Source organism: Poecilia formosa, unplaced genomic scaffold (genome assembly GCF_000485575.1).
Source record: "Poecilia formosa unplaced genomic scaffold, Poecilia_formosa-5.1.2 Scaffold112, whole genome shotgun sequence".
Lineage (NCBI taxonomy): Eukaryota > Metazoa > Chordata > Actinopteri > Cyprinodontiformes > Poeciliidae > Poecilia > Poecilia formosa.
This window is the reverse complement of record NW_006800051.1, coordinates 212,641-220,960: the sequence shown is the minus strand read 5'-3', so window position 1 is coordinate 220,960 and position 8,320 is coordinate 212,641. Positions and strand designations below refer to the sequence as shown.

The window sequence follows — 8,320 nt, the reverse complement described above, 5'->3', positions numbered from 1 at the left end:
CACACACACACACACACACACACACACACACACACACACACACAGAGAGAGAGAGATTATAAAGACACCTAAATCTGTCATTTCTGTCCTCTCTGCCCCATCACACCCCTGGCATGTGCAACTGTGGACTTGATTACATTCATATGGCTCTGTTGGTGTGTATGTTGGTGTGTGTTTGTGTGTGTGGCCTGATCCACCGGATTTCCAGAATCACCGTTGCAATCTGTTGCACGGATGGATGGATGAGGTGAAGGAGGAGGGATGGAAAACAGGGCAGGAAAAACTAATTACAGAACAGAAGGTTCTGGGCTCAGAGGCACGCAGCGACTTTCCGCTCACCGGTTCATTTTCTGCCTCAGACAGACGCAAACGCGGCCACTTCCTCTCAGACAAACCGGTGAGAGACGGGTGATCTCCACCTCCAGAAACCTGTACCTTCATAAAAATCTGCTGCACGATCGGGCAGCCGGCGCTGTGCAGCTACCTCTGCTATCGTAAAGGTGAAATACAATCGGTCGTCTTGGAAAAAGCCCAGGATTTTCTCAGAGGACGAGACTCTGGGTGCTGAACATACCCAGACCCATAGAGTGCAGATTACAAGCACAAATTTATCACCGCACTCTGCAACCATGAAATTAATCTAGTCTGACCTCATCTTTTCACTGTAGATATTTCTCTGCACAAAACACATCCTCAAGGCTTTTCCTGCGAACACCAGCAGCATGAAGGGGACAGAACATCGGTGCTGAATGAACAATGAAGCTTTTCTGGATCTCAGCTAAATTCATCCCCAGCCAGACTCAGCCGCTGGACTCACAGATGTGATAGTTTTTTTCTTAAGCAGTGACCAGATCTGTGCAGAGCTGAACAACAACAACATGAGATGGATTCCAGCATGTAAAACGCAAACAGGCGTGGGCGCCGCCGCTGTTTCAACAGCTGTAATAAATTCATCCGGGCAACCCACAAATTTCAAATAATGAAAGTGTAGTAGGAGCGAATTAGAATAGATGATAGATGGAGATGAGCAGCCTGGTGTCGGAACAACTCAATGTTTGCTCAGTCATATTAAATCAACCCAAATACATGGTGCATAAGCCTTTCCGTGGCTAAATTAAATTGCGAAAAGTGCCGCAATTTCAGCAGGCTGGAACTCACAGTTCAGCGACACACACCGGTGTGTGTAGAACAAAACACTCATATGCTGACATTTGAGTCTATAAATCACTACATTTCACATGATTAGTCTCCATTTGGCAGGTTTATTCATGTTATGTTAGATGGTTATGATTTATTTACATGTTTGATCTGTTTTCTGCAGCACTTTAGAAATGAAGTACATTAATTTGATTTTGTTCACACATAGACATCAGTCCAAGTACTTGCAGGATTTTGGTTTTAGCTTTTCTGTAGCAATTGGAGTAAATGAAAATTATCCTGCAAATGTTCTGCAACAAACAGATTCAGGTTTCATAAAAAAAAGCAGAAGTCTAATCAGTTAAATCAGATAAACTCCAATAAAGGCTGATAAAAATACAAACAGACTTTCAATAGGCGCTACCAGACGCTGGCTGAACCTCCCGTGGCGTTGGACCTTTATCATCCATGTGACTTTTGGATTTGATCAAAATCTTGTTAGAAAAATTGACCCAACCTGCAGCAAACCCTGACCACAGTATGCCCCACATCATTACATATTAATACACTATAAATTATACTTTCTAAAGATTTAAAGAATTAAAATTAAAACAAGCAGAGCAATGAAAAGCAGAAATGACCAGTTAGACATCTCTAAAGTTTTTATTAAGCTTCGACCTCCAGATGCAGAAACCGGGTTCATACTGTGAGCCTCCTTTAACTACATATATTAGATAAAGAGCCAATGTTGTTTAGAGAACACTTAAAACAAGCAAAAATTACTACACTCGACATTTTAGACTATCTAAGTCATCAGCAGCCTTGCTGTGTTTTCCCAAAACCCAGAAGTTTCTTAAAGTCGGCCAACATTTCCAGATCCAGTTTGTTCCATGACAGGCGGGTTTATGACAGAACATCATGGCTGTAATCTGTTCAGCTGAGGTTACTTACTGGTCAATGTGGACTTTAGCCAGTTTATCAAGATGTCAGTAAATTAAAGTTTTCACCCTAAGAAATGAATCAGTTTTCATGAGGTTTGATCGTCAGAGAAGATTCCTGAATCCCAAAATGAGCGCTGTGTTCTGCTCCTTTAACAGAATGTTTCCTAATGAATGAAGCTGATTCGTGTTCAGTGCGATTGGAGCTGAAGAAAACCATCTGATGAATCTTTTCATGGAAAAATAAACTCATAAAATGACTAAAATGACACATAAAAGTTTGATTAGTTTTTCCAAAAGGGATCCTTCGACAGAAATAAGAGAGAAAAGATTGTACATTTAAAGGTTTTTTTGCTGAATAGTGCATATTATCAATCAGTCAGGTGTTAAATTTTTAATTAATTTTCTCACTTAATTTGGTATTCTGTGAGCCGCGAGGTTTCCAATCATCACTTTTGACAGATTTATGATTTAATTGTGTCTTTTCCAGATTTTATAGATCTGACACCAGTGATTGGGAAGCTGCTGAAAAGTTGCTTCTTCTCATCAACTTCATACTTGTAAATATTCAAAGACATGTCTGACATAATTCATCTCCATGAGATGCAGTTCACCTCGTCTATTCCACAGCTCAGAGATGTATTTCAATACCAACACAGACTCCGGAAAGGATTGGAATCCAATTTCCCATAATACTCCACCTTAGGAGTAGACCTGGGGAATCGGCTTTTTAATCCCTGCTGCCTGCGTTGGGTTCACAGTCCCATGAAGCTCAGATCTAATCTTGCATTTTCTGTCTGTTTGCATCAAAGCTTTTTGACGCAGAATGGAGTCAATAACATTACCTGGTTTAAACTGACTGACTTTACTACCAGACATGAACTTTATCATTCTGCATCGCAACGTCTCCACCTAGGAGAATTTAGCATTTTTTCTGTAAACGACTAGAAAATTTCAACTACTTTCAAATCTAATTAAACATGAACTCGCAGCAGAACCCTGAAGATAGAGTTTAATTAGACTTTAGTTTGTCTTAATTGTGCAATTTACTTTAAAACTGATACAATCCTCACTGTTCTGCAGTTAATCATCTTTAAACATTAGGTGAGTGTAGCAGAAGTTATCAAATGAGGTCAGGCTAAGAATATACCAATCAGAGGCAGAAATGCTTTTATTTACTTATTTTTGTATGTATAAATTAAGTTACTAAGCAAAGAACTCCACATCACATTAATGCCAGAACTGCTGCTAATGTTGGCACATAGATTCTTGTTTTTATTGGCAACAGAAAAGCAACACTGGAATATGTCAAGCTCAACACGTATATAATATGGATGTGAAGGCATTTCATGTGTTTAATGTGTTTTGCTTGCAAGTCATGAAGCTTCAGATAAAATGTGCCATCAGGCATTAATTAAATGTTCAGCTTAGAAGAAGGCTAAAAGGTCTTAAGTTAACTTTTTATTACCTAAGATGACATAATTATTTGACTGTGCTATAAAATGGCATCAAGTGCCAGGAAAGTACCTGTTACTGTCCCTTTAAGAATTGCTGCACCAACTGATTTTTTTTAAATAAACAAGTAGCTATATACTTTAATTCTAGCTAGAAGTGAGAAGATAAACATTACAGCCACTAGGCTGAATGTGTCTAACATCCAGAGAAACGTTTCTTCCTGTAGCTCATCAGCTCATGTCTGAGTTTCTGACAGACGTTGGTCTGGAGCTGTGAGGAAATGTGTCTCACTGCTCTGATATCACCTGTTTACATCCTGCGGTTCCTTTTTCACACTTCACTTCTTCACTTCTGCTCATGAAAAGGTTGCAGTAAATGAATTTATGCAAAGACTTCAATACCAACAAGTGGGTCTGAAAAGAGTTTTTAAAATCAGAATTTCAGCTCAAAAGATGCTTTTATATACATAATTATTGGCCATTTATTACATGCATTCAGTCTAATTTGATCTTCAGATTTCTGTAATCAGCTCTAATTGCTGCAGAAATCATACAAATGATCGACTATGCAGACCTTAAAAATGCAGACATTTCATTTTCTTTTATGTTTTCATTACCTTGTTTATTCTGTGTGTGCAACTGCAACAAAATTGCTCCAGGTTTGGGTTGATGAAGTCTGAAGAACAGCAGAAATTGAAAAACTGAGCCTGTTGCTTCAAATTTAGTTAATTTCCAAGTGGAGCTGCAGGGTTATGAATTGTTTGCTCATTCATCCAGACGAGAGACTTTGTGTGGGATTCCTGCAAAGTCTAAGTGGACTTTGTTGATTAAAATAATCCACCTTACCACATGCCATCTCCATCTCCTTTTCAGAGATGGCATGTGATTTGAATTAGCAACATTTTAAACTGACCGAATTAATCCAGAATTTTGAGAGTTTTGACTGTAATCACCAGATTGAGTCTGTAAGGAGGATGAAATGTCCTGTGCAGGTTTGCAGCACTTTGTGTTTGTCTCCATGTCTGACTGATAGGAATCAGACTTCACACTTCATAATGAATTAATGCACAGACGCGAGCAGCTCCAGACGACACTGGATTTGTCAGCCTTGATGTTGTTGTGTGGCTGTCTGCCAGTTCATCACCGACTCAGTCCACTGCCTGCCAGAACCTCCATTATTTCATTTCCTCCTCTTCCCGTTTCACGGTGCCACTGCCTCTCCGTCTCTCTTCATCTCCATCCGTCTATAATGCTTCGAATTTCACACTCTCACCATCAGGACATGAAATTAATTAGATTGCCAGCAAGTTTACACACTCCCACACACACAACCTGACCAGCATCTTGAATTTCAGCTCTCGCCCATCAAACCGACTCCCAGAGGTATGTGGAGCGTCGTCAGGGAGGGCGTAAGTCCAAACACACCCACAGCAGGATTTCCCAAACGCAAAACGTCTGTTGCACAGAGTTCTGTTCACCACGGCAACAGCAAGGGTGTCGTAGCAACAAGACAGGCAGCTGTAGAGCAGAGTAACAGCTGTTCATTTGGAGCCACATCTGGCAACAGATCTTCTCAGTCCGCGAACACTCGCAGCCCAGAGAAGGTCTCTGGAGAAGGGACGCGTGTTGCAAACCATAAAACACGGGGAAGGAGTCCCATGTGTGGCGGCTCAGCATCCGACCCAACCCGAACTGACATTTACTGCACAGGCAGGGCCATGCATCCGCTGCCTCTTCTCAAATATGTCTCCCTTTTCACCGGTTTACCGTCGCAGCGGCCCAGATGAAAAGTGTAATTATGCAAAACATCCGTTTACACACTCAGCTGGCGCTACAAAGCATACAGAACCACGAGGCTCTTCTGGGTTTGGAGAGCAGAGCCTGCAAGAGAAAAGCTTCACAACAAACTCATTTTAGTCCAAAGCTGTGTGAGACCTGCTGCCGGGCTTTAGCACAAGAATCAATAGTCCGAAGCTGCAAGGAGCACGCCGGTACAAAACGTCGATAATATCTGAGGCCAGCGAGGACGGCGATCAGCGGACGCCATTTCTGTACACATACAAAAACACAGGGATCCTGATGTTGATTGGCTTAGATTTTATATTGTGTTTTATCAGATTGCCGTTTCTGAAGCCTTAAATTTGAATAGAAATTTAAGACTATTCAATTTCAATTCTATTCTTTATAACTTTTACTTGTAGACTTCAAGAACAACAAGATCACCAGACTCTTTACCAAAACCAGCCAAACCATCGGTTCTGGAGTTAAAGTTGAGAACTTGGAGTTCTCTGTAATAGATAAAATACATTAAATATTCAGTTAATTGATCATATACCATGTTGGGACAAAGTATCTGTCAATGGAGTCCAGATTGTCAGTGCTACACATCACTAATGTCATTCTAATGAAATGTGTCATATTACTGTACTTTAGATATACTAAGTTTACAACAACATAAAATGGTAAAAATAATTAAGATGTCAGTTCTTTAACAAAAACTACCATTAGTCTCTGGATTCCTCTCTAAATGCCTATTAATGCGTTTTCTACACATACCAAGAACAGTAACAGAAAGACTTTGCTGCCATCTGCAGTCAGAGTGAGAAGTTCATTCGGTTGTGATGTTAGATCTTTAAGCTCTATTTGAATTACGGTGGATTTGTGGTTTATTTGTGGTTTTCACCATGTCACTGACTTTCTGTGGAATGTGAATCCAAGAAATTCGTGGAAAATCATATTTGGATTTTTTCATAAAGCATCTCTAAAACATCTGAATGAAAATTCAGCTCGACAAGCAGCTGATCCATTTATTTGTCTGCCTGCTATCACTAACCTTATGTATTATATATGCTCTGTCTATTAAACATGCAATTTACCGAAAGCGCCTGGTCCAAGCAAAGCAACAGATTTTTTTGCATAATTGTAAATAAATCCAGGCAGTAAGGAGTGAAATGCTGGAGTCTAACAGAGCCGGTTTCTCAAAGTACCACTTCTTAAAATTTCTTGTCCCTTTGATCTTCGGTTCTGACAAAGTGGTCAAAGTCATGTTCATCCAGTGTTTAACAGAGTAAAACCTGTAATATCTGCTGCTGTCTAATCCTGTCTAATTCCTTTCTTTCCCCTTTTCGTGTTTAACATTTCAGCCTCTTACAGCATTCAGGCCTTCCTGGCTATTCTCTGACTAAACATTTGATCATCTTCTCAGACGCGTTGCCTCATCGTCTGTTACCCTTTAATTTCTGAGTTCCTCCGACTGTCCCCTCTCTGATCATCTGCCTCTTCCAGAACATGATTCTGTTCTTCATCATCCTCCTCTGAGGAAGAACATATCATCATCTGATTTGCTCTTTCATCCCTCTCGTCCCCGACTGCTTCTTAAGCAGGAAAGACACGGAACAACTCTGTTTGTTCTTAAGTTTCTTCAACAGGGACAAAAAAAGAGTATTTGTTCTGGTTTTCAACTCTGAAAGAAAAAGTTTGAAATGAATCATGAATGATACCAATTATCAGAACTTAAATACATGAGTGAATTTGAGAAAAGAAAACGCAAATACATGTTTTTTAAGAGTGTATGTTCATGTGTGGGAGTCCAGCATCGGCTCTGCTCAAAATATAAGTTCAATATTAAGTGTTCGCTACGTGTCATGAGGGCAGCGTGCAAATCTGGCATTGAAATGTCAATCTTTTTATGTAAGTTAACATTTGATCAGCAGCTAAAACCCAAAAAAGAAAACAAGGAAATGTGGACATTTGCACAAACTGGAACACTTCCAAGCTGAGAGGGAAGAAATATCAAACCAATAAGGGCCCAGGGCTATTTATTCACTCTAACACGCTACTTATACTTACAGTTGATATTGTGACTTTTGCTCCCAGAAGATCTGTTGTTAAAAACTTTAAATACTTTGGCAGAATGGGAGAAACTCAACGCAGCTCCTGTTTATTTTGTCTGGAGGAAGTTTGGCTGTTTTTCACGTGGATCTTCTCCAAAAACAACGTGAAGCAGATCCTCAAATTTAATGACGGGATTGTTTTGCTTATCTCAAACATCAGCAAAAAATACAAGTGCTTTGTGCAGACTTCTTCATAACAATGAAGAAGAAAGCGCTTTCTTTTGGCGGCAGCAATAAACAACCAGAGAGGGAGAGAAAAATCCATTACAGGAGAGGAAATGATAGCATTTCTCCAGCAACAGCAGCAGAAACCCAAGGAACTCTGATAAAGTGGAGAAAATGGCTCTTTTTATGATCCTAACTTTTAAATTGTTTGATTCACTTCTTTGAAAAAAGAAATGTTTCTAAACTATTTCATTTCCAAGAAGTGAACGGTTTCAATAATTTAGGCGCAAAAGGATGGAGGCTTGATTCGCTTTGGGAAGGCAAAGCAGCGTAAAGCTTTTACAAACCGTACAAAATAAAAGCCAGGTAACTTAAAAATAGAGTAGAAGAGTTGAACCAGAAACGACGCAGGTAACCTGAGCTGGACCGGTGAACTGAAAGGCTTTTTTCTGCACTTTTTCCTTTTAATCTTTAAACTGTCTGAATGTGGTTAAAAGAGGCAGTCGGACATGGAGTCGGGATAAAACTTGTGTTTTATATTTAAAAGCTCACAGTCAAGGGCGTAGGTTCGGTCTAAGTTTTGGTGGGGACCTTGACACCCCCCCACCCCCGGCAGCACAGTGAAATGCCCAAGAGCACCGAACATTTTGGCACTCACACTGACTGCCTCCTATAGAGCAAACAAAGCGTAACCTGGTTTGTATTCACACTAGCTTAACTTAATTTAAGACTA

At 40.0% G+C, this 8,320-nt stretch overlaps 1 protein-coding gene and 1 long non-coding RNA gene across 4 annotated transcripts in view; one reads left to right on the top strand and one right to left on the bottom strand.

The window, feature by feature from the left end:
- The window catches only part of LOC107837088 (uncharacterized), a 27,750-nt gene extending 19,436 nt beyond the window's left edge, over positions 1-8,314 (top strand). The window contains exon 4 of the long non-coding RNA XR_001663072.1: positions 8,142-8,314. This is a non-coding gene — a long non-coding RNA (uncharacterized LOC107837088). The remainder of the gene's footprint in view (positions 1-8,141) is intronic.
- pvrl2l (PVR cell adhesion molecule related 2 like) overlaps positions 1-8,320 on the bottom strand; it is a 311,115-nt gene that overhangs the window by 214,084 nt on the left and 88,711 nt on the right. The gene's annotated exons all lie outside the window — the stretch shown is intronic.